We start from the raw sequence: 26,505 nt of genomic DNA on the forward strand, positions 1-26,505 counted from the left end.
CCTAGCAAGCCATCCCAGGTCAGCCCAAGCCGCAGCTCAGCCCCGTGCGCTCGGCCCTCTTAGCAGCAAAAGCCACCCGTGCACCTCCTTACTCTCTCTGTCACTTTGGCCCCGCTCTCACCAACGCCGACAGGTGGGGCCGTCCTGTCAGCTTCGCCCCTACCTCCAGTCGTACGCAACGCGTACTCCTCAACCGCGTTCGTGTCCGCCCCGTCTACGCCCCGCTCGATGGCGTGCACCCTAAGCCACCCTACCTCTTAAATATCGAGCTCCGTGCCCATGCCATTCTCCACCATGCTCTAGAGCAAAGCCACAGTGCCGTCTGTGCCCTAGTGCCACCCATCTGAATCTGTCGAGAAGAGTCGACATCGCTGAGCCGATTAGACACCCCTCCGTCAAGGTAAGCTTGTTATCGAGATTTGCGTTGAAGTTGTGAGCACACCAAACCCCTTTTCTCCCTCTCTCTTGCTCTGTCTTGTCTTCCCGCGCCGCAGCTGCTACGCCGCCGCCATAGCTCGCCTCAAGCCTCCTTTGCTCGATTTTAGCGGCCATAGATCGTTGTGCTTAGTTCTCCGGGGTGATCTCTAGCTCCTTGTGCCAAATCCGATTCAAATCAAGCTCCGTAGAAACTTTCCCCAATTGCGCTGGTGAGCAATCGCCAAACGCCGGCCAAATCGCCGCCGTACCTCCACTATTTCGGCGATGTTCCCCAATCCACCTCTATGTTCTAATCTCAGCCATCCAATCTAGATCCTACGGCCTCCATCAACTGATACCCCTTCACCGGTTTCTTTTACAAACGAGCCCCTGCCCTTTTACAGATTCTAACCCGCGGTCCATTGCATTTTTCACAGATTACGCCTTCTTCTTTTAAAAGAGTATTTTGTTCGGTTGACTTCAAAAATACGTTTCCACTTATTTACAGTTTTGCCACTATCTTCTTTAGGCCATAACTTCTCCATTTTAACTCCGATTTGACCCGTTCAACTTGCGTTAGATTCATAATTTCATAATCTACGTGTTCATACTACTGTTAGATAAGTTTCCAACTTTTAAAATTCGAGGTTATATTTAATCTATTATTTTAATAAAGGAAATCTTGTTTAATTCATATCTTCTATGTTTTAACTTCGTTTTAGCCCATTCAAGTAGCGTTTTATTCGTAATAACATAAACTATGCGTTAGTAACATTGCTTACCAAATTACTATTTCTGAAATTTCATGGTTTAAATCATATCTTGATTAATAATTATACAACTGGACTTTATAAATAAAATATGATTTGTTTTACTTTAGTTTTATAATTCAAATCCAAAGTTGACTTAATTCAATTTATATTATTTATAAAATATCTTATATATATATATGAATTTATATAGTTAAAATAAATGAAGCCTATAGTTTTCTTTTCCACGGATAAAGCAAATCTATCGGTAGACGTATCTTTTTCACCGTAGCTCCGATTAGTGTGCTTTTCGCGTCTGTGTGTTCGTAGCGAGACATAGATTCGCTTTACAAACTTTTCATCTTGATATTATGCTTGGTGTACTATTCTAATTTAGATCTATTATTTGCTTCGTGTATGATTGCATGGATGCTTGTGTGGTGCTTTATGATCTTGTCCAGTTGGTGAGTTATACGTGGTGAATCAAGAAGAAGATCTTTGAAGTTTTGGACTCGAAGAAGGATCTAAGTTTAAGGCAAGTATAGCCTAGGATCTTCCTTGTTGTCCTATAAACCTTTAATCATTTAATTCATACTGCATGTGTCTACCTTGACTGCCACTAAGGATTTCCTAGTACTTTGTAGTTGTACCTTGACACCTTTGGGTTATTGCATTGGGTAGCTTTGCTAGTGCTCAACAACAACCATGATCTTGTAACTTGACTAATGTAATATGCAATAAACACTAAAAGCTACATTTTAGCAACATGGAATCATGGGGCTAGACCATTGGGCTGTTTTTATGGTGCTCTAGAATCCTCTCCCTAAGGACTTATTTATAAGTGATCATTCAGGACTTACAGTACAGTTGTGAGGGCTACATGGCTCTGGCTTTAGCTCGGTATGAGGACCTTTTCTAGCTTGTTAGTGGTTACCTTTATGGCAAAAGAGGGGCTTCAATTTGTATGATCTCGGCCTACCAAGAGGGTGCACTTTGGTTTCTTGGTATTTTGTTAGTCACTCCTTTGAGGGGGGTTCATGGTTATTGATGGGGAAACCTTAGCGGCCCTAACTTATTAGACGAACCTTTGAAAGGCTTCATAGTGAACCCTGCCGACCTTCCTTGGAAGTGGATCAAGAGATTAGCTACCTCGGGCGTAAGGGTAAATCCTGACTCACAGTGAAAGTGTATAACCTCTGCAGAGTGTAAAACTAGTATATCAGCCGTGCTCACAGTCACGAGCGGCCTTGGAACATTTATGGAATAGATGATGAACACTAATGATATGGATGATGAAGATGCTCATTAATGGTTAATTGTTTATGCTATTCATTATTCATATTTACCTGATCATGTGTTTATATGTGCTTGTGATAAACTTGTTGCCATCCAAGTGCTAAAAGATGACTCATTAAAAGCTAATCATAGTTAAACCAGTGTCAGCCTTTTAAGCTTCATGAACCCCATGTTATATTTGTTTAGTACGACATATACTTATGCTTGCTTTACTTTTTAAATCTTTGGAAAAATCCCAGATGGGTACCAGATTGCTAGAGTTTGGAGGAATTAGGCTTGTGATCAACCAGTCAGATTTCCCTATGGAATTGGAGTCTTCACTCGAAGATCTGAGTTATCTTTCCACTATTTGTTGTTTAAGGTTATATCCTTTATACTAAGTACGTTATATATTAAGCATTGTCTTTTGATATTACCCTTACTTGTAGCATATGTGAGATTTGACTTTCTAGGCTCACATATGGTGCGTATCAAGTTTTGTTCTTAAAATCAGGTGCTACAAAGTGGTATCAGAGCAATGCTAACTGTAGGACGCAAGCCTAGTAGAAACTGGTCATTCTAAGGTTTAGAAGTTGCTACAAAAACCCTTGCTCTATGAACCTTGATATTTTTCTTCTCTACTATATCTCTACCCATGCTATTCATCTCTACCTTGGTGCTTGTTTTAAAGTCTTTGTTCTCATCTTCACCCCTTGATTTGATATGCTTTTAGAACTGTTCCTCATCACCTTCTTGTTACCCCTAATACATTGAGGACGATAGTATCGCAAGTTGAGTCAATGATTGAGTTGTGCACCTTTATTGCTTTGCTGAATTATCATTATATTTATGCTTGTTCTGGATCTTTATAATGACTGCAATGATCTTGTTGGGTGTTCCCATAATATCATTTAGTTTATAGGCCTATGGTATAAGGATTAATGAAATAAATAGTTGGGATTTGGTTTCTTCTGTTCTCCCTATCCTGTCCTTTCAGAGTAGTCTACACTCTTCGGCTTTTATCTCTGACTTTGGAGGATCAAAAATCATGAGAAAATTCTGGATAATAGTAGACTTCACTATCTTTCTCTGAACACAAGATTCACCCTGATAGCTATTTTGGTTATGGAGTTACAAAAATCACAAGACGATGCAACCGCGCTGTCTGAAACCTGGAGCAGTTTCTGTTGTGCAATATTGTCGACCAAGTTAACTGTAGAATTTGGAAAAGTGTTCTATAAGGAAGTTGTGGAAAATTTTATAAGATTTCTAACGGTATAAGCTACAACTTCATTGGATTAATAGAATGAGAGTTACAGTTATTTTACTATGCTATTGTTTTCCTGCTCGTGAGAAATTTCAGATTTCTTGTTCTTGCCCATACACAAGAGTATCATTGGGATGTCAGAATGTCTTGATACTAGTTAGATCATCTGGAAGAAGGTGCAAGCTACATTTTTGTGTCCCCCTAGTTGATCTTTTCTTAAGGGGTAGTTAAGTTGAAGGATTGGTAAGATGAAGTTTCTTACATTCTAGCGCTTCTCTGGGGTTTGGTGTTCTCTTGTCTCAATTGCCATCAGTCCTATCTTGTCATCTCTTGAAGCTACAATTAAGGGTGTTATGAATGACTGAGTTCTAATTCATACATGTTGAAAACAGATGGTTGCTACCAGGAGAAGTGCTTCACAAGGAGCTAGAAGGAATCCTGCCGATTCTAATCCACCGCCATCCAATTCCCCATCTATAGAGCAAGCTTTGATGACGTAGACTTAGTTATTACAGACTATTGCCCAAAGTGTGTTGAACAACCAGCATCAAGCATCACCTATTGACAAGCGTAGTGAATTTATGAAGGGACACCCACCAACATTCTCTCATACAAGCAAACCACTAGAAGCCGATGACTGGCTTAGAGTTGTGGAGCGACAATTGGACATAGCTCAGTGTGATGACCATGAAAAGGTGTTTTATGCTTCCGATCAACTGCAAGGAACTACCCAAGATTGGTGGGAGTCATTTGAGTATGGGCGTCCCAACAATGCTCCTGCTATCACTTGGCATGAATTCAAGGAGAATTTTAGGTCCTACCATGTCCTATTAGGTGAGGTAGAACTTAAGCAAGAAGAGTTCCTCAGCTTGAAGCAAGGATCTATGTCAGTGTGTGAGTATCGTAACCGGTTCACTCAATTGTCATGCTATGCTCCAAAAGAGGTGGATAGTGATGCTAAAAAGCAAATACACTTTTTGAAAGGACTGAATGATGGGTTGCAACTATAGTTGATGACCGTGGTGTATGCCGACTATCAAACATTGGTGGATAGAGCAATTGTAATTGAGAACAAATGTGGAGAGATGGAAGAGAAGAAGAGAAAGTGTGACCTTCAACGCCAGTTAAGAAATACTCATCTCCATTTTGCTACACAACCAGAATATCAGTCACACCCTATGAATCTGCTTGTAAGTAATGATCAAGATCAGTATCATCAACCTAATGGTGAAGTGCAGTATTTTAGTTCTCAAGAGCCATGTTTGTCATCTCCCACTATCACCTTGATAACAACAAATATTGCTACTAGTAAGGAAGGTTATGATTGTGGTGAGATTGAACACGGTAAGAATGATTGTTTTGAGAAGTTTGATGAGAGTAATCGAAGCCAGAATCAACAACAGCAGGAGTCGGAACAGAACGTCCATAAGGAGCTGGTGCAAGGCAATAAGCTAAAGCGAAACTACATTCAAGGCTGGTTGAACAATGTGGATCTGGTTACCACTCTTGGAGCTAAGGAGGTTGTTTATGGTTTGATTGCAGTAAGCTCAGATAATGCTATGGTGTTATTTGACCCTAGTGCGTCACATTCATTCATCTCTAGGGAATATGTGGAAGAACATAAGATAACTATGCTTCTGATGACGAAACCCCTAATAGTTAACTCTCTAGGAGGAGAAAAGAAGGCAACCCGCTTATGCCCAAAAGTTAGTCTTCACATAAAAGGGAAGAACTTGGAGGCAAACCTTATATTTTTGGAGTTAATGGACATTGATGTTATCCTTGGAAATGGATGGTTATCGGCTTGTAAAGGAGTGATTAAGTATGCCCAGCGTTCGGTGTTTCTAACTACACCATCAGGAGAAAGAATTGAGTATGACGGTATTCAACCTGCACCTAAGGAATACTAGAATGACCTATTAGAAGGTGCATCCTATGAGGATAGTAATGTGGACTATGAGTTTTCAGATGTCAGTGTAAAGGAGCAAACACCATTGGAGGATCTCAATATGAGAGGCGATCATGCTTATGCAGATTAGCCAACCAGGATCTTAAAATGGCTCTTAATGAAAGATATAACTTAGAAAAAGGAGGATCGAATAAAGGCAGAGTATCCATATCTCTTTTATTACTATCTTCTAAATCTCGAGGACGAGATTCATCTTAAGGGGGGTAGAATTGTAACACCCTAAAATTTGCCTCTTTTGAAAAACAGGATTAAAATGATTTATTTGTGAATTTTTGTGCACATGAAATATAGGGAAATACAACTTTTTGTTAAATCAAAATTCATCATAAGGTAGCAACATGTTGTGCATACATACAGGTGCATTTGTTCCATTGTATTGTGTGGATTTGATTCAAATTGAAAACATTCAAAATGCTTTTGGAAATAAATTAAAAATGGCTTTGAAGTAAAAGAAAAGAAAATTAGAAAATAAAAGAATTTAAAAAGTTGTAAAAATTATTTTTAAAAACTTACTAAAATTTGCTCACTTTTATTTGAATTGAAAAGTATATTCAAAACTTTATTTGAACTTGCATTTGGTTCATATTTGAATGTGGTTTGGAAATAGGAAAACAAAATAAAAAGGAAAAATCTTTTTCTCTCCATTCTGGCCCAGCTGGCCTGCTCTCTGGCCTGGCCTACTGCTGACTTCCACTCCCCACCAGTCCTGCTCCCTTGGGCCGACGGCTTGCTTGGCCTGCTCCTTCCCCTTTTGGCTCGGGACCCGGCTCAGCCAGCCGGCCTATTCTCCCTCTCTCAGCCCAGCTCTGTTCCCGCGTGGCCTATCTCTCCCCTTCTCCACTGTGTGACCCAGCAAGCCATCCCAGGTCGGCCCAAGCCACAGCTTAGCCTCGCGCGCTTGGCCCGCTCGGCAGCAAAAGCCGCCTGCGCACCTCCTTGCTCTCTCTGCCACTCCGGCCCTACATCCGTGTTCGCCCCGTCCACGCCCCGCTCTATGGCATGCGCCCTAAGCCACCCTGCCTCTTAAATATCGAGCTCCGTGCCCGTGTTGTTCTCCACCGTGCTCTAGAGCAAAGCCGCAGTGCCATCTGTACCCTAGCGCCGCCCATCTGAATCTACCGAGAAGAGCCAACATCGCCAAGCTGATTGGACGCCCCTCCGCCACGGTAAGCTTGTTGCTGAGATTCGTGTTGAAGTTGTGAGCACGCCAAACCCCTTTTCTCCCTCTCTCTCTCGCTCTGTCTTGGTCTCCCCGCACCGCAGCTGCTATGCCACCGCCATAGCTCGCCTCAAGATGTCTCTGCTCGATTTTAGCGGCCATAGATCGCTGTGCTTAGTTCTCCGTGGTGATCTCTAGCTCCCTGTGCCAAATCCAATTCAAATCAAGATCCGTAGAAACTTTCCCCAATTGCGCCGGCGAGCAATCACCAAACGTCAGCCAAATCACCGCCGCACCTCCACTGTTCTGGCGATTTTCCCCAATCCCCCTCTCAGCCGTCCAATCTAGAACCTACGGCCTCCATCAACTGATACCCCTTCGCCGGTTTCTTTTACAAATGAGCCCCTGCCCTTTTACAGATTCAAACCCACGGTCCATTGCGTATTTCACAGATTACGCCTTCTTCTTTTAAAAGAGTATTTTGTTCGATTGACTTCAAAAATACGTTTTCACTTATTTACAATTTTGCCACTACCTTCTTTAGGCCATAACTTCTCTGTTTTAACTCCGATTTGACCCGTTCAACTTGCGTTAGGTTCGTAATTTCATAATCTACGTGTTTATACTATTGTTAGATAAGTTTCCAACTTTTAAAATTCGAGATTAGATTTAATCTATTATTTTAATAAAGGAAATCTTGTTTAATTCATATCTTCTATGTTTTAACTCTGTTTTCGCCCATTCAAGTTGCGTTGGATTCATAATAACATAAACTACGTGTTAGTAACATTGCTTACCATATTACTATTTCTGAAATTTCAAGGTTTAAATCATATTTTGATTAATAATTATGCAACTGGACTTTATAAATAAAATATGATTTATTTTACTTTAGTTTTATAATTCAAATCCAAAATTGACTTAATTCAATTTATATTATTTATAAAATATCTTATATATATATGAATTTATATAGTTAAAATAAATGACGCCTATAGTTTTCTTTTCCACAGATAAAGCAAATCTATCGGTAGATGTATCTTTTTCACTGTAGCTCCGATTAGTGTGCTTTTCGCGTCTGTGTGTTCGTAGCGAGACATAGATTTGCTTTACAAACTTTTCATCTTGATTTTATGCTTGGTGTACTATTCTAATTTAGATCTATTGTTTGCTTCGTGTATGATTACATGGATGCTTGTGTGGTGCTTTATGATCTTGTCCAGCCGGTGAGTTATATGTGGTGAATCAAGAAGCAGATCTTTGAAGTTTTGGACTCAAAGAAGGATCTAAGTTTAAGGCAAGTATAGCATAGGATCTTCCTTGTTGTCCTATATACCTTTAATCATTTAATTCATACTGCATGTGTCTACCTTGACTGCCGCTAAGGATTTCCTAGTACTTTGTACTTGTACCTTGACACCTTTGGGTCATTGCATTGGGTAGCTTAATTTGCTAGTGCTCAACAACAACCATGATCTTATAACTTGACTAATGTAATATGCAATAAACACTAAAAGTTTCTTTTTAGCAACATGGAATCAGGGGGCTAGACCATTGGGTTGTTTTATGGTGCTCTAGATTCCTCTCCCTAAGGACTTATGTATAAGTGATCATCCGAGACTTACAGTACAGCTGTGAGGGCTACATGGCTCTGGCTTTAGCTCAGTATGAGGACCTTTTCTAGCTTGTTAGTGGTTACCTTTATGATGAAAGAGGGGCTCCGATTTGTATGATCTCGGCCTGCCAAGAGGGTGCTCTTTGGTTTCTTGGTATTTTGTTAGTCACTCCTTGGAGGGGGGTTCATGCTTATTGATGGGAAAACCTTAACGGCCCTAACTTGTTAGACGAACCTTTGAAAGGCTTCATAGTGAACCCTACCAACCTTCCTTGGAAGTGGGTCAAGAGATTAGCTACCTTGGGCGAAAGGGTAAATCCCGACTCACAGTGAAAGTGTACAACCTCTACAGAGTGTAAAACTGGTATATCAGCCGTGCTCACGGTCACAAGCGGCCTTGGAACATTTACGGAATAGATGATGAACACTAATGATATGGATGATGAAGATACTCATTAATGGTTAATTGTTTATGCTATTCATTATTCATGTTTACCTGATCATGTGCTTATATGGGCTTGTGATAAACTTGTTGCCACCCAAGTGCTAAAAGATGACTCATTAAAAGCTAATCATATTTAAACCAGTGTTAACCTTTTGAGCTTCATGAACTCCATGTTATATTTGTTGAGTACGACATGTACTTACGCTTGCTTTACTTTTTAAATCTTTGAAACAATCCTGGATGGGTACTAGATTGCTAGAGTTTAGAGGAATTTAGCTTGTGATCAACCAGTCAGATGTCGCTGTGGAATTGTAGTCTTCGCCCGAAGATCAGAGTTGTCTTTCCGCCATTTGCTGTTTAAGGTTATATCCTTTAAACTAAGTACGTTTTATATTAAGGATTGTCTTTCGATATTACCCTTACTTGTAGCTATATGTAAGATTTGACTTTCTGGGCTCACTATGGTGCGTATTTGGTTTTGTTCTTAAAACCAGGTGCTACAAGTAGGAATTCATAATCATTGAAAAACTTTTGATTTTATCATTTTTAAAATTGAAAACTCCGGACGTCAAGTTTGTCTTGAAACAAAGTCATAGCATGTTCCATTTACCATATCATAACTCGCAACAATTTAGAAAAGAATCATACTTTTGCAGCCCACAAGTTTTCAAGCTTTAGAATGAGATATTTTTAGTCAAAAAACTTAAATCTTGGGGAATACTAAGTTACAGCCTAGGCACAGATGAATTATAGACAGAGCAACTATTTATCATTTCAACATAGGGGAAACTAAACATTCTTAAACACAAATGTGGAGTAGAATTCATATTTTTATTGTTTTTATCATATTTCATTTTTTATTGCTAATAATTAAATAAATGCAGGAAATAAAAATGTGAAAAATAAATTATACAAGGTACCTCTGCGGGGTCCTCCCCCAAACTAGCTCGATGCCTATGGTCCCGGATTGTATCCTATGGACCGCCAATAGGCCATCTACTGGTCATAATATTGCTTCAGCAGCGCGTTCACTTGCATCATCTATTGTTGTTGTTGTAGCCGCCACTAAGCTATATCCTACACATGAGTGTTAAGCGTATTTTGGATCTCACCTGTATGGATCTTCAATCCTCCGAGTCAGGTGTTGATGCTATCCAACACATGATGGTCTGAAACAGACTATTGTGGATGAATAGGTTGTGGAAGCCCCTTGGAGTCGGGGGAGTGAGCCTGTCTCATCCATGCCATATCGTTAGCCTCCTACCATCTTGACCATCTAGCCTTTGCGTGGTAGCGGGGTGTGATCCTAGCCTGGGTGCTACCTGGGTGTAAAACTCGGTGCCTGCTCAGCTGGGAGCCACTCTGTGTGGTATGCCTGAGGTGTAGCTGGGAAAGGTGACGGCTACGGCTGCTGCGAGCTGCCTACTTCATTCCTAGCTCTGCTCCGTGTAAATTTACCAGACCCAGTGCGTGCTTCCTCTTAGGATTCGAGAGCAAAGGTTAGCTCCTAGGACTTATACAAATAGAGATCCGAGTTAGGTAACGAGATCTTGTTTGTATACCCAGGGAAGAAAAATACAAGTTTTCTAGCTTCATTATATTTCAAGTGATGTCCTCGCAACAAGTAATTCTCATTAATAATAATGCGTGCAGTCGAGATATAAACTACTTCTTGACCATCCGTCGCACCAACGCTAGTGGCAATACGAGTAACCAGAGATGTACATGATATGTATGTAGAAGCTTTGAACAAGTGTAACCAATGTTTGAATATTTCTTTGACTGGAGCAATTTTAGTCTTTTTAGTCATGGCATAGAGCACTTGCAATTCGGCATGATGAACAAATCGTGTATCTTGTCTATAGAACAAAGTCATGGCAATCCAACGATGTATGAGCCTCAAAGTAGCATGTTGAATATTCATGTTACGTGATTGGAATTTATCAACTACATTTTGACCAAAAAATTCTCTCCAAAATTCATGACGATTAAAACCTCTGAGAGCATGATCTAAGTCAACTAAGCATTTTCTTTTGAAGCCTATGTGAGAAGCGAGATCTTTCCAAGTACAAAAATATTCTTGTTCAAATAATCCGAAAGTAATTCCATTCTCAACTTCTTTTAATGAGCATAAGAATTGGATGGTTAGGAGACGAGAACCTTCTTCCCAAATGGGATCAATTTCCTCCCATCCAATGGCTTTCCAAATAGTGGTGAATTCGGCATTCATACCTATCTTTTGGAGAAGTTTGGGTTAGTACACCGGTGTGTGGACGAACTCGTGATTCTTGATGAGGTTGTACACTTGCGTCTCCCGGTCTACTTCCAAGTCGAGGTGGGGTGCATCGTCTTCCACCTCCATCGACTGCTCTTGCTCTTGCTCTTCCATTGGCGTAGCTTCCTCGTCTTCATGCATCGGGTTCTCAGATTGTTCAGTGGAGTGGCACGCGCTTGAACTTCCATGGGAGCGACTTGAGCTAGCTCCTACAACCTTCTTGAATGCACCGGAAAGCTTCCTACCGAACTTGCCCACGGCGAGAAAACAACACAAACTACAAGCGAAAAGTCAGGCGCGGTTAAGGTTAGCACAAACCAGGGAACTAGCTTTGAGCTTGAGATTTTGGTAGAGTTTCCTTGCAGAGGAACTTTGTGGAAAGTTTTTGCAAGAATGTGTGGAGCACTAAAAATGAGAGGGGGTGAAAATGAGAAGAGTGGAATGGGTGAGATACTCACACCTGGCCCTCTCGGTTCTATAGGCGTGAGATACTAGCCAGAAAGGGGAGAGGGCAATGGCTAGGAGCTGTTGCAGGAGTGGCAGCGGCAATGGCCACCTGCATGGTGTGGCTGCACCTAGGGTGCGCCCGCTCGGCCTCCCCCATCTAATGGGTAGCCGTTGTGCTTTTTCCATTTTTTGAACTTTTGTTTGTTTAGAATTGATTTTCCACAAAAGTTTGTTATATTTTTGAATTTTCATATTTACTCTAAAAATTAGAAATGATAATAGAAAAATGTAAACTACTAGAAAATGATTTTTGTTTTATTTTTTTGAAAAGTTTATTTTGAAGTAAAATTTTAAAATTTTAATTTAGAAATATTTTATTTTGAATATTTTTGAATTTTTAAGATAAGTACCGATTTATCATCGGCAAGGGCTCGACATTTTTTTCGTCCGTCGGGCAAGACCTCTCCTCCTTTATTGACCTGTAGCTGTATGAATATTTTCGAGGGAATTCTCGGGTTGCCCCCGGGATTTTCCCCGAACGATTGATGGGAATAGCGGCAGCTATTTGTGCAATTTGAGTTTCTATCATTTTATTAAAATTTAATTAATTTTTCACAGAGGAGGATAAACTTTTAATTTACAGTTGATGTTTTCTAGCATTTTGTCATTATCAACTTTTTAGTGATATTTTAATTAATTTTTACTTGTCCTAATACCAAATCTTTCAAGGAAGGTTGATTCAAATTATAATTTAAATTACCTCCTCAGAATGGTGGACGCTGTTGCTTGTTCCATCCGTTATTATCTTGTTGGCAAAACCCATTGTTGATGAAGGTAGCTTCTTCATGGGTTTCGGTGTAGTCGTTCCCCGAATGGCCAATGTTACCACAGATCTCACACGTCATGTGGGAGTCTATGGCCTGAACGGTGCCCTTCATGGCTTCTTTTTTTAGCGGCACGCTCTTCCAGTCTCTTCGTAAACAAATCCATTTTTGTGGAAAGCATGTCCGCGTCCTTAACGGTATGCATGCCTTTTTGTTGTTTTCTTTCCTCTCCCCAACTCTGATTGGAGACCATTTTCTCGATGAGAGCCATAGCTCCATCGACGGTGAGGGAGAGAAAGGCACCTCCAGCAGCAGCGTCAATGTGCCCTATTGACATGGGTGTTACCCATCATAGAAGTTCTGGTGCACTAACCAGGTTTCTATCCCATGGTGTGGGCATGCCTAGATGTACTCCTATAGCCTTTCCCATGACTCGGGAATAGTTTCCATCACGTTCTGCTTGAAGATGGAAATTCTTCCCCTCAGGGCATTGGTTTTGCCCATGGGGAAGAATTTGGCGAGGAACGCCATGGAACATTTGTCCCACATGTTGGCTTCCCGATCCTTGTAGAACCACTATTTTGCCTTGAGGCTAATGCTTGCTGGCCTGATGCTTGCTAGCGCGACATCTTTGATGACGATAGTGTCGCACAACTCGAGGAAGCGTTGTAGATGCGTGTTCGTGTCCTCACTTGGCAAACCACAGAATTGGTTTGCCTACACCATCGTGATGAGGCCGGTCTTCAGCTCGAAGTTGCCCGTGCCTGTGTTGACAATCGGCCGAACGGGCATGTTGGCAACAACAGGGACGGAGTAGTCACGTAGGGTTCTAGCCATGACTGGAGTAGCAGATAGTGCGTGTGTAACTGGTTCGGCTGTCGGTGAAGTAGAGGAAGAAGAAATGGCGCTAGACTGACTTTTCCTAAGGAGTGACTCCGGGTCATCGATGAAGTTGTCCGACAAATCGAAACCAGGCATACACTATCCTATTTTCATCCACAAGAGGAGAATACAAGTAGAGTTATTCTACATAAACAATGGCTACCATACATGCATGTTATCATGAACATGTCATACTAGATTCTTTAATCAATTGCCTTCCCAGGCAACGGCGTTAGAAATTCTTGTTGACATTTCTTAGTAACATCACTAGAATTAGCAATGTCACTAGAAATGTCTTAATAATAGATCTTAACATTTTTAGATATTTATCCATAAGCACACGGATCTATCATTGTAGAATTTCACCCGGAAGTATTTAGGGTATCGTTATTTATATTTTCCCAAAGGAATAAATAATTGATTAACACTCTAGTAGGGATATGAACTCAATAACATACTTGTAAAGTGAACCAATGCTTATAACAGGGGCAAATATGATAATTTCAAGATAGTGGACACACACTTGGGCATTCCTCAACGATAAAATAGAAATAAAGAATAATCCTAAGTAGAGAAGGCATGTTCTAATATAGTCATGCAAAGAATAGTGAATAATCATACAAGTTATATAATCAGTTATAGTGCTGATTGTGAAGCAGGTTGGGAGGCCACCGAGTACTGGTCTGCCAGCAACCTCATGTGACAATTTAGACTCCTACACCCTTAACTAACATGGAGGATTAAAAGGGATGTACAGGGCTATCACCACCTGCCGCCTACCCCTCAACCGTGGAGAAGGACAATGCATTCACCTATCTCTCCATACCCGAGCACCAAGCTCATGTACACAGAAACTACCCAAATCCCTCCGGGACTCTGACCCTATGGATCGACAAGTAAAAGACTTGGGCACATCCAAAGGCACGATGAACCGCCACCTCAACTTAGCTCTAATTCTAGTCATATGAATTATATGAATGATTAAGCATAAAGTCATGTATGCTTATCTCATATCATAAAAACTATATACTAGTTCATATGCTAAGATCATAACATAAATACTCTACTCTAGTTCATAAGTATGACTATAATTATAAGAAAGGAACAAGACTTTGAAAGAACTCATATTGCTATTCATACCAAGAATCTCTTCCAAGGAGTCAAGCCCTCCAAGGTAGCTTTGCCTTGCCCTAGATGACTACTAAAATATAAAAGTACAAGGTAGAGATGAGGTGTTGCTCCAAATGGTGTGTGTTTCACGGGGAGTCTTCCCATCTATTTATACTACTGTAATTATGGTTTGGAGAGAATATTCGGAGGAAATCCTGCATACAACCGCCTCTGCATGCCATCAATGCACCGCCATCCGAAGGTGGGGCCAAGAGGCGGCAAGGGGGGGGGGGTCCGGCCGCACCTAGGGTGCACGCACACCAGGCCTGGCGACCGCCTTTGCGTGGTAGGCCTCTGAGTGGACCTAGACCAAGCCCAGGTGGGTACTTCGCCCAAATACTTTTGGTAGGTTGGGCCTTCTTCTCTATTCCCTTGCGCAATTCAGCATTACGCTTTGTCGGAATGTGCCTTTTGGTGTATTTTCCACTGTATTCGTGTTTATGTCCTAAAAAAAGAAATCTCCAAAAACATGTGGAACTAGGTTAATAGTAAAGGCATATGTGTATAAGTATGCCAATTTCTCCTCTTTTTATGTCTTAATTGGCAGTTAAATTTAGTCATTAAGGACCGCCAATAGCTGCCTAGTTGGCAACGAGCGCCTCTCGGAGCCGCACCTGGTTAGCCATATCACAAAGACATCGTGACGTCTTACCCCAATGCAACCTAGCGCCACACTAGGATGCACATGAAGGAGCATATAACCATCAACTAGGAAGGCCTCGGGCGCCAACCTAACTCATCACATTGGTCGGAAGAAACTAACATGATGCTCCAGGAAGGAAGGTCTGCTAATGGGCGTGGCACCACCAACGACAATAATAGAGACCCACTCGAGGCCTCCTTCGACAAATGCAAGCCACTAAACATGGACTAGACAAAGCCACCCTTGATTGCATTAATGGTTTGGCCCAAAAATAGCATAAAAAATCTAGGTTGGCCCAAAAAAACCTTGTGTGGGCTCAGCCTAAACAGGTTAGAATCAATACAATTCAGATATGGGCCTAAAATGCTTCAAAATAAGAAATTGGCTAGGCCAAAATTCAGCCTCGACAATGGGTTTCGCCTACTATAAGTCTGCTCATTACATGGGCTTTAACATGCACAATTAAATTTTATGACGTTTATAATCCTACATGGGTTTGCCTATGTGGCATGTTATAAGGAATTGTGACTTAAACCAAATGTCATAAAATTTTGTGACATCAAAGCTAAATTCATAAATTTGTGACATAAACATCTAAACGACATAGAATATGGTTTAAGGCGCATGATTGGTCACATTAGTTTTTTCGTTAATCGTGGGCGGTGTGGCGTGAGTCTCGGTCACTCAGCGATATGTAATTTCAATAAAGAGTAATAGAAACACCTAAAAAGCTACGGCATTGGCAGCACCAAATTCCACTCTTTGGCGTGTGTGTGATTGGAGCTCTCGCCTCGCCAGCGACGATGTCGCGTTCATGTCTAAGCATCACCCGGTTTCAACATCATAGTGGCATCAGCGACAACATTGGCTTCACCCCTCGTGGAGGCGTCAACACCAGTGGCGGCAGCCTCCTTCCCCATGGCACAGCCTTCGCCAAACTGTGGTGGCTACACATGGCTATCCTGCAAGTTCCAACAGGCACAGGTATGCCAATGTGGCTACACATGCCGATGTATTATCTATCACCTGTAAATCCATTCTACCTACAATTTGTTGTGCACAAGTACTATAAAAGGGCGTACCCAGTGCAGAGAGATCCCGCTCTATGCGGGGTCTGGGGAAGGGTGTTAGTGGCAAGCCTTACCCTCGTCTATGCAATGCGAGGAGACCGCGAGTCGAACCCGGGACCTTCCGGTCACAGGCGGTAAGACTCTACCGCTTGCACCAGGCTACACATGGGTAATAGTTTTCACCGTAAACTTGCTCTTTGTGTAGGGGGAAACAGTTGTGCAAATATCTGCTGGATATGAGGTGCTAAACTGCTGATAGCAGTCGCACACACACAGTCAGGTACATTTCAATTGATCCGGGTGTTGCAGTCTGAATTTGCAAACAAACTTTGATTTCAAGTCCAAGAAGGAGAAATATTTGACTATGGAGATCAGACATCAGAGTGAGCAATTGAGAATTACCATTGCAGCAATCACTGAAATTTCATAGAAAAGCATGAAATTGGAGCCAAAAGCTAAGATAATTGGAGAGCGCCTGAGATGAAATTGGACGGAGTAAATACCCTAGAAGGACTCACTCTCCAGTTCTCAGCCTCCTTGAGGCCGGCGTCGAGGACGGAGTCAATCAGCTCAGCTCCACCAGTGTTAGTGGCCCTTGGCCTAGTTGTTGACGGCACCGGACTGGCCAAACACGGAGCTGTTGGAACGAAAGATCTAGCCAAAGGGGCTCGAGTGGACTGAGTCCATGGCCCCGTGCTCGAGGAGTCGAGGTCCATGAGGACGGCGTGAGGGATGAAGCGCGGCCATCGCTGGCCTCGTTGTTTTTTAGATAAAGGAAGAGTTGAGTGAATCTACTGGTAAAATTGAGAAGTGGTTGGAGACATGGAAATGTAATCAGCTATCATATGGGGGCAGATCAATACTGATTAATTCTAGTCTCACAAGCATTCCAATGTATACTGGGCTTCTACTGGCTGCATGAAGGAACTCAGAAGAGGTTTGATTCTGCCAGAGGTAGATTTTTTTGGGAAGGAATTGGTAATAAGAAGAAATATCACATGCTGAAATGGGAGGCCTTGGCTACCCCAAAAGATTTTGGTGGGTTAGGCTTTGCTGATACAAGAGCTATTAACACAGTATTACTTACCAAATGGTGTCATAAGTTGGATAGAGGTGAGGATAACATTGCTTTACAAGTCCTTAGAAATAAGTATCTTCAAGGGAAAAGTATTTGTCAAAGTAAAGTTAGAGGTGGTTCACAATTTTGGCAAGGCTTAATGGAGGTCAGAAATTGGTATGAGAGAGGTACAAAATGGATAGATGGGAATGGCACCAGAAGATTCTGGGATGATGTCTGGCTTGACAACTGTCCACTGAGAACCAGGTTTCACAAACTGTACAGGATCAACACGCAACAGAACTGGTCGGTGGCAGAAATGTTTGAAGTGAGTTTTTGGAATTAGAGTTCAGAAGGTACCAGGGACAAGATGCTTTGTTGGAGCTAGAGGAACTACAAGAGGCTTTAGTGATGGTTCAGATCACAAATAGTAGGGATGAGCTTATTTGGGCACTGGAAGCCTCAGGGAAGTATACTAGCAGGTCTTTGTATAGGCTGATGTTAAATCCTAGAGAGGTGGATTCTAGAATGAAGGACATCTGGGAGGTGAAGTTACCATTAAAATTAAAATCTTTCTGTGGATGCTATGGTATGACAGGGTGCAAACAGGAGAACAGCTTAAGGTCAGGAAAAGCAAACATTCAGAGTTCTGCAAGTATTGTGGATGTTTAGACACTAGAGATCACCTTTTCTTTAATTACCATATTACTCAGGTTATTTGGGTTTGGGTTCGTATTAGTTTAAGATGGGCTCATAGGCCTATCTTCTTAACTAGATTTCAGGATATGTTATACGTTGGAGAGGTGGATAAGTCTAAAAATGTAGCTCTTTGCTTATTAGCTAGCATTGCTTGGTGTATTTGGAAGACTGGGAATGACTGGGGTTTTAATCAAATGTGATCAAATCTCCAAAAGTTATTGCTTATAAGATTGTGGGTCTTCTGAAACAGTGGAAGAAGATGATCAAGGTGAAGGATCAAGGGCCGACGCAGGATGCTTTCTGAAGCTACAGGAGGGTCTGCGAGCCCGGTGATCAAGGGTTGCTGAAAAGCTATGATGTCTAACGATGGCGATTGCTATTTGCCATGCTTTTGCTTTTCTATTTTGCTTTGTTGTTGCTTTTCTAGGAGGTGGAGAGGTGCTTTGTCTAATTGTAAGGATGAACCTTAATCAGTCGTTGTAAGCTGGTATCCCAGCAGTACCGTTTGCTTTCAATATAAGCAGGGTCAAAAAGCCTTTGGTCTAAAAAAAATATAATAATCATGAACTATGGCCTTGTTGTTGATGCGCTCGGCCACTCAAGCTGGAGGTTCGATTGCCTGCGTAGCAGCCTGAGGATCCTGTGCTCGTTGAACCACCTGCATATCCGATCTGGTTCAGGACATCCCGCTTTGGATGTGGAGGATCTTCCTCATGGCTGAGGCCTGCTGCCATGCCAGAACTGCTGGGTTAGTCAGAAGCGGGCGAGGAAGGAGAGGGGGAAGCGGCGCCCGATAGATATGATGTCGGTTTTTTAGTCAGGGCTCAGCAGTCGTTTTTTATTTTCCGGGTTTAATGGTCCAATCCGAATGTAAATTTAGTAGTTTAACCGATCATTTCAAACACACTTTTACAGATTAGCTCGTACTATTTTCTAGATCTGTGATTTACACTGGTTTTTGTTCTAAAAGTAGTCTTCCAAATAGCCCAGCGTTTAGTACCGTTCATTCCTTATCTTTCTTCTATCTCTCTGAACCCAGATCTCTAACAAGCATTACGATGGCAAGGCTGCACAGATCCAGCAGCCCCCTTACTTCCATAGTGGGGTCTCCATAGCTCACTGGTGCCGGCTGACTCACCGGTGACGGCTTTCACCTTGCATCCTGTGTCAGATCCACGACAGAGAGATTCTCTCTGAGGTAGATATGTGAGTTCTCTTCTCGCCTAGGCTAAAGGTGAGCTACGCATTTTCTTGCCAAATCTTCATCCGTGGGTCTGTGGTCGACGGGCGATGGTGGCCGATGACAGTTCACCTCAATAGCCTGGATCCCCTACCATCTTACTCAAGTATGTCAAACGTGTGCTCGCTATCGGTTCAGATCCGAGTCTTGTCTCCTCTAGGTGGCACATCCATGGCCATGCGTCAATGCTAGTGGACGGCAAGAGGGGACAGGACAGTCGCTGCCATCCCTCTGAACGGGCTCCCCTTGATTTTGATCCCTATCCCTTGCAGACGATTTTTGCATAGATGCTTGATACTTATTAATTTGGTGCAAAATTTAACAACTGTAATTTCATTTTTCTCCTTTTGTATATTGATCATAGTTTTTGCACACAACATGTCACCATGTGCCTTTGGCGTCAAGTGCTATATGTAGGACACTTCACCAGAGGAGCCTTGTCGAGAACGCGATACACAAGACACGTCGGCGAGGTCAATCTCTTGAGACCCAAAACCCCATACGACCGAGAGGGACCTCGTCAGGGCACGCGGCGGCTATGGGCTACCCTAGTCGGCCTGACCACTCAAGGGCTTCGCTATCGTTGAAGCAACGAGTATTGTCAACAATGAAGAATGAAAAGTAATAGTATATTAGAAGATCCATGATGAAAAATAATAGTAGATGTGTTTAATAGATTCGACCGTATGTTGCCAATCGGTGATTACCTTTGATATTTATATAAGGCGGCTGGTCTTTCCTAGAGAGTCCATCTCATTATACAACAGAGATTTGGCCGTATTAATTTTTACCTATAACATCGCTAGAAACTCATAGTCCGATCCAACATACCGTTTCCTATTCAATAATCAATATTGTCCAATTACGTCAGATGTTCCACTTCCATTTACTGCAGGTGCTACGTGAGTACAAGCGTCGTGCTCCCAACCACCGTCGCCTTCCCACAGACACCACTCGGTCTCCCTCCTCTCTCCTAACCGGCGATCTCATTGATGGACAGAGGAGCGGAAACCTGATCTCTTTCATAGTTTTTGGGTTAGGTTTGTACGTTGATCCTTGTTGATCTAGGTTCTAGTTTCTTGTATCATTGTCGAGGTGGTGGTGATGATGATTTCTTGGAATAATGTCTCTCTGGCCTCTCCCTACATCGATGATGTTCGATCTGGCATCGGTGAAGGACTAGTGAGAGTTTGGTTTGTCAGATCTATTTTTTTCAGATTTTGGCTTTGGTGTGCCTATCATAAGACGTAGTTGGTTGGCTTTTCATATGGCGATCTTGACCTCTTCTTTTGATCTGTAATCTATTCTACAGCAAGGTCCGTTATCTTCAACACATTGTTCTAATAGGGAAGGATTGTAAGCCTGCATCATTTGGTGGTTTCCTCCGGTCGATGTTCTTTTAGTGAAGGACTGTTAGCGGCGAGTAGCCTTTTTGGAATTCAAAGCGTTGTTTGGCGTGGGTGTTTGCAAATGTCCCTTTTCTTTGCTGTCTTCACAGTGCGATCTTCAAACTCCGGCAAGCAGTGGACATTCAATGGAAGAAGACGATTGATTTGGTCTTTGATGTACTTTTATTTTTTAGAGGTCGTTTTGTGTCTTTTGTTCATCTTTTGTACCAGCCATTGTTTTCGTTGAGATATATCATATGTGACACTCGTTTGAGTCTCTTTATAAAAAAAATTACAGCAGGTGCAAAATCCCCCTCGGACTCTTCCTGTCTTTTCTTCTTGAATCAAACGTATGGAGGCATGCAACAAGTATTCACCGGCTGAGTCCACCGCCAGCACTTCATGCATGGATCGGAACTTATTTCCTACGTATTTCCTCTCTCCATTTCTTTATTTCCTTGATATGCTTTCCTTATGCAACTTGCCACATACGTCAAAACTCTAGCATGAAGTAATCCGTGCTTACTTGTTGCACGCAGTGCAGATTTACTATACTATTCGAATTGATGGCCGCCAGTTTTATCTTCTCCATACTTTTCCTTCTTTTCTCCCCTGGCGTGTGTAAACTCCAGCAAACGTGCTGCAACTGGAAATATATTCCGGATATTGCCACGCCGAAGCTATCAGCTAGTTGTACATGTAGAATTTCCTTTCAACAATCATAAACAAATCTATGACAGGTTCAATGATCTCTAAACCAACAATTTATTGTCATCCATTTGTGAGTATAGAAACGACATGACTAGCTGCAGTTTGCACAGCCGCATGTTTTAGTCGTAACTACACAAGAGCCTTTTCCTGATTCATTGCATCTATATTCCCAGCAGCATGCCATTACGGTACATATTTTTCCTTGGCAACAGCTGCATTGTCCGCACCGATGAAATACATAAGCTGCTGGCATGTAAGCCAAATGGAACAATGTCTTGATGGAGTCCACATGCATGACTTCAGTAATGCTACTTGCAGGTTCCATTGCTCCTATATATTTATCATGCAAACCCAACGGTTATACTTCTTGGGCAAAATCACAAGATAACAAGTGAAATTCATCTCAACAGACTGCACGACTTGACTATACAAGTGCTAATCTTAGTCACATACTGAGAAAACAAAAATTGTGTCATAGAAACAATAGTGCAATTAGTCTTGCCTCTCTTAATGCTTGCAATTCATAGTGTTCACACAATTACACGCACCTTCAGCTTGGCTTAGGCAGACAACGAAAGGGATCACAATTAGAGCAAGAACCATGTGCGCTATTTTCCCCATAGAGATGTACTGAAACAGAACCAAGTTCTTTGGTGGGTATGTTTTTGTCTTCAAAAATTGTGAAAAATACGGACCAAGTTTGGGCAATATATAGAGTCTGATAGTGCATAGTATTGAGGAAAAAAATTATTGCCTAAACTAGTTCTGTGTATATTGAACAAAATTTGATGCGTGATTATCTCTTGCTACATAAAATACATGCTAGGAATGCATTTTTTAGGAAACAATTTATATGCATTTCCTTTAACTTAGTAAACTTTTATTACCATTAAATATCCTAGTCAGGGAAGCTGTATTTTTATTGCATTGAAGTTATGGTAGGTTTTAATATTAGAGCAACAATCGATATTTCCATTTTTATTTAGTTCTCTCATCCTATTCATTAAAACATCCAAGATACTATTATGATATCTGGCTCATTTTGGATTTGGCCCATTGTTGTCCATGTGTATATTGATTTGTGATTGTGAGGTTTAGTACCACTCTAGTTGTCAATGCCAGCAGTTTAGGTCAACATATATGGCTTCTAGAGTGCAGGCCACCATCTACTGATTAATCCTTTTATGTGAACCGAGGACAAAAGCATAAGCTAGATGGTAGTAGTATGTGGTTCATTGACCATGTAGAGTGGATCTGAGCCGTTACAAATAGTATTAGAGCCGACCTTTGTGTTAACTCTTGCTGCGCAAGCCCTAGTTAGGTCGCAAGCCGTTGTGTAATCTTCGTCTTCACCGCAACCCTCCGTCTCCATCTTGCAAGCCCTAATCTGCGCAGTTTCATACCTGGCAAGCCCTGTCCTAGGTCCTTTTTCTTTGGTGAGAAGCTTTGCTCAGCCATGCTCTATGTTGGCTAATAGGTAAAATTTGTCTTATCGCAAGATTGGAGCACCCTGAGAAAATCTAGGTTGAGCACTGTTCACTAAAACGGGCATAACTTTTGCATATGAAGTCAGAATCAGGCGATCTAGCGGTCGCCAGAAAGATAATTTCGAGGCCAACTTGAAAAAATCAACTGCCATCTTCGACCCTGAAAATCCATTGTTTTAGACCTCAAAGCCCTCCTAGAATTTGAAATCCCGGTTTCCAGTTTTTCTTGCTTTTTCTATGAAATTTTTCCTTGCTTTTTTTTCTCTGTTCTTTATTTCTGATTAGTTAGTGATTATTAGACCACAGAAAAAAATGGAAAAATATACAGAAAAAGGAAAAACAGCGAAAAAACAAAGAAACGGATAGAACAAGCACTCCTTTGGAAATATATCTCTGAATCCTTTCTTGCTCCTTTGTTTCAGCCTGTTGTTCTACGTCTAGGGACGCGTTTAAGACCAAGAGGTGCGACTAGTACTTTGGATATTTATTCATTTGCTAATATATGTTGTGATTATTGCTAATCCATTGCTACTATATATTGTGCCTGTCCATGCTCCACTTCCTTCTAACTAAGTACAGGTTCACCTTTGCAATTATTACATTGAAGCTACAATGATATCACAACTAGCTGTTGTGACAGAACCGACCAATTTATAAGAGCACAAGTACAATGACAACCACTGGAGCGATCGCACTATCATAGTTGAGCCCATATAAACCCGGTAGTCCGTCGAGTATCACGAAGGATCTCGAATAATCCAACATACAACTAAGATCGTACATGATTCAACATACAAGACACATGTTACATAAGTTCACAAGTATCTCAACATACATCGTAGTTCAAACATAATTATTACAATACTAAGTTTAACTGCCATAGCGGAGGCAATATAGTTTTAAAACCAGCATTTCACATATTTGTTCAAATACATGCCAGTTTGTGATCAAGTCCAACAAAAGCATCATAGATAAGACAACATAGAAGTGCCTTGCCCGTGGCCTTACTCCTCGTCCATGGCTGGGGAGAAGCAATTCTTGCAGTACCCGTGGTATACGGTACTATCTGCAACAAGTGAGAAATAAACCCTGAGTATGAGAAGGTACTTAGCTAGACTTACCCATCATGAACCAAAAACAAAGTGACACCAAGGATCATACAAGGCTTTATAAGTGGAGCTGAAATAACATTATTTTGCATAAAAAGCGACTAATTGAACCACACATTTTATAACTCAGTCACCAAGTTAATTATAGTTATTCATCTCTAGATTAGCAACTGTCTACACAAAAAACGTGTCGATGCGCCGAGCACACAGCAAGCCGGAAGGATCTGCTTGATGGAGCAACGCTGGAGATCCGCTTGTCTTCAACGCTGGACCAGTTGACCCTACGAATTCCTCCCGAGGGCGTGCCAGTCAATTTGACCTACAATTGACAAGGAGAGAAAGTTTATCAGTAATTTAAGGTGGAACATGCCGGTCTTGCCCAGGCAGTTCCAAGTGTGCCGCTTCGGGAGTAGCCAGTGTTAGCCCACTGGATCTTCAGCATGGAGATGTCCAACCACTCACTAATGTTGCCGAACACGCACTAGTGATGCCGACCATGAACTATCGTTGTCCTCCCTCTTGTCATAGTGTGTGGTCGGACAATCGTTAGTCATGGTCAGCAGCGCCGGTGAGTGGTTGGCAACACCGGTGATCCAGTGGGCCAATAGCCAGACAGGAAAAATCGATCGAATAGCCAACACGAGAAGAAAATCGGCTGTTAAGGACTGTAACACTCGCAGGTTGTGATTATTTTTATGATGACGAATATGATGCACACAGATGTAAGTAAAATCATCAACTAGACAAAATATAACCAGTATGATGCATTGAGCCGATGAGTCTAACGAGAAAGAATATAACATACAAACAAATCAATTGTCTAGTACGAACAGTTCTACAAACGCTCCTAATCTAATCCGCTGTCATCAACAGTGAGATGCGACTGGATCGATGCAGCTATGAGGATAACAACAAACTAAAGCCAAAGAATTCACAAAACCATCCATACCCTGATAGGTTTCTGAAAAGACATGCTATATCTATGAAGGCGCAGGTGAATCGGCTAAAAGAGCTGATTCCGGTAGAAAAAGGGTCACAGCATGTGAACAATCAACTATTCAATATGAGCAGACCTATCAACTCCTCAAATTTAACCTATCATGTTTAATAGTGGGGTTCGACCGGATCGATGGCAGCAGTAATAAAGATAACATATTAAATCTTTAAAGAAAACGGATCTAGATGAATATCGTATTGTCACAAAGCAAACGACGGACTAAAAGGATATGAGGCTGATCTAGTTCGATCTTGATCGGGCAGGTTGATGTTGCTGAAAAACTATTGATAGTAAAAACATCAGCAAGATCGGTAACTTGATGAATCTACCCGAAGGACGCCACCCTTAGGTAGAGCCAATAACTTGACCTTAATCTAATTCGAGCAATAGAGGTTGAACTTAACTGATGCAGCCGTACTTGAACTAGATAAAGATCAATAACTAGCTTATACTAGAGCTCGCAGTGGAGGTCGAACTTAACCGATGCAGCCTTACAAGACAAAGTATAAGCCATGATGGTACTTACAAACAAGCTGGAGGTCGGTCGGACTGATGCAGCCCTGCTTGTTGAATAACTCACCGAGATCTACACTACTCCTACCCCTAAGGGTTAGCACGGAGCCAAAAAAATTAATTTGTATTGATTGATTGGATATCCCTTTTACAATAGCCGGGGTCCAATATTTATACCTAGAACCTAAGCATGAATCCTACTTAAGTACAACCCATTACAATCTCTGGCATAAGATAAAATATTCCTAATTTAAGATAACTTGGACCCTAATCTTTCCCCTTTGTAGAGTCCGACATGTTTTTCTCAACGCCAACCGTAGCTTTTTTCGTTATCTGCTGGCATCATCTAAAGAGAGCCATTCCAGCGCTGCATTTAAATCAGCTGATATCAACCCTTATGCAATCGATTACTTGATGGCATGATCTTGGAAGCTTCAAGTTACTGTGTTCTTCTTCCCAAATTTTGGTGTAAACACATGCCCCCCAATTTTGGGATAAAAGTAATTTTATTCCAAAATTACCACGCCTCTGCCTCCGATAGGTACGTAGTCACGGGTAGAGAATCTTGATCTGGGGTCTACTATCTGTCACCCCATGCTTCAAAGTTTTATGAGAGCATCATTGCTTCACGAGCGCTTGGATCGATCTTTCCAGGCTGACTATAAATGTCTATCCGACTCTGGCGAGAGGAACTCAACAACTCAGTTATGTTTCTCTTCTGCTTGCTTCCTCGAGTGCCCTTGGCTCCGCTAGACCCTCCATGGTCTAATTCCTTGCTATGAGGATCTTGAGTGGTTTGAAGAATTCTTGTGCATAGGGTGATTGTGTCGCTCATTTCAGCGCCTTGTCGAGCAAGAGGATCAGTTACTACAGTTAGAAGAATTCTTATGATATCACCTAAGTTTTATCACCATGATCGTAGAGCTGTTCTAGTGTTTGTAAGGGCTAAAATGTGTGGACAGCTTCCCCTTGTTCGCTACATCGAATGCCCATCGAGGAAACCATAGACTTCTTTCCCACGGTTTCCCAGCCACCGAGAAATCGGTTGGGTATATGGGCATCTTTTAAGTTGGCAGCCTTTCCTCTTCCCCTAATGC

General features: G+C 41.7%; 1 non-coding gene across 1 annotated transcript; it reads left to right on the top strand.

The window, feature by feature from the left end:
* Positions 1-12,824: 12,824 nt before the first annotated feature.
* Positions 12,825-12,931, top strand: LOC136506236 (small nucleolar RNA R71). The gene has a single exon (XR_010771459.1). It is a non-coding gene; the product is annotated as a small nucleolar RNA R71 (small nucleolar RNA).
* Positions 12,932-26,505: the final 13,574 nt, after the last annotated feature.

The sequence above is a fragment of the Miscanthus floridulus genome, chromosome 14 (assembly GCF_019320115.1).
Source record: "Miscanthus floridulus cultivar M001 chromosome 14, ASM1932011v1, whole genome shotgun sequence".
NCBI lineage: Eukaryota > Viridiplantae > Streptophyta > Magnoliopsida > Poales > Poaceae > Miscanthus > Miscanthus floridulus.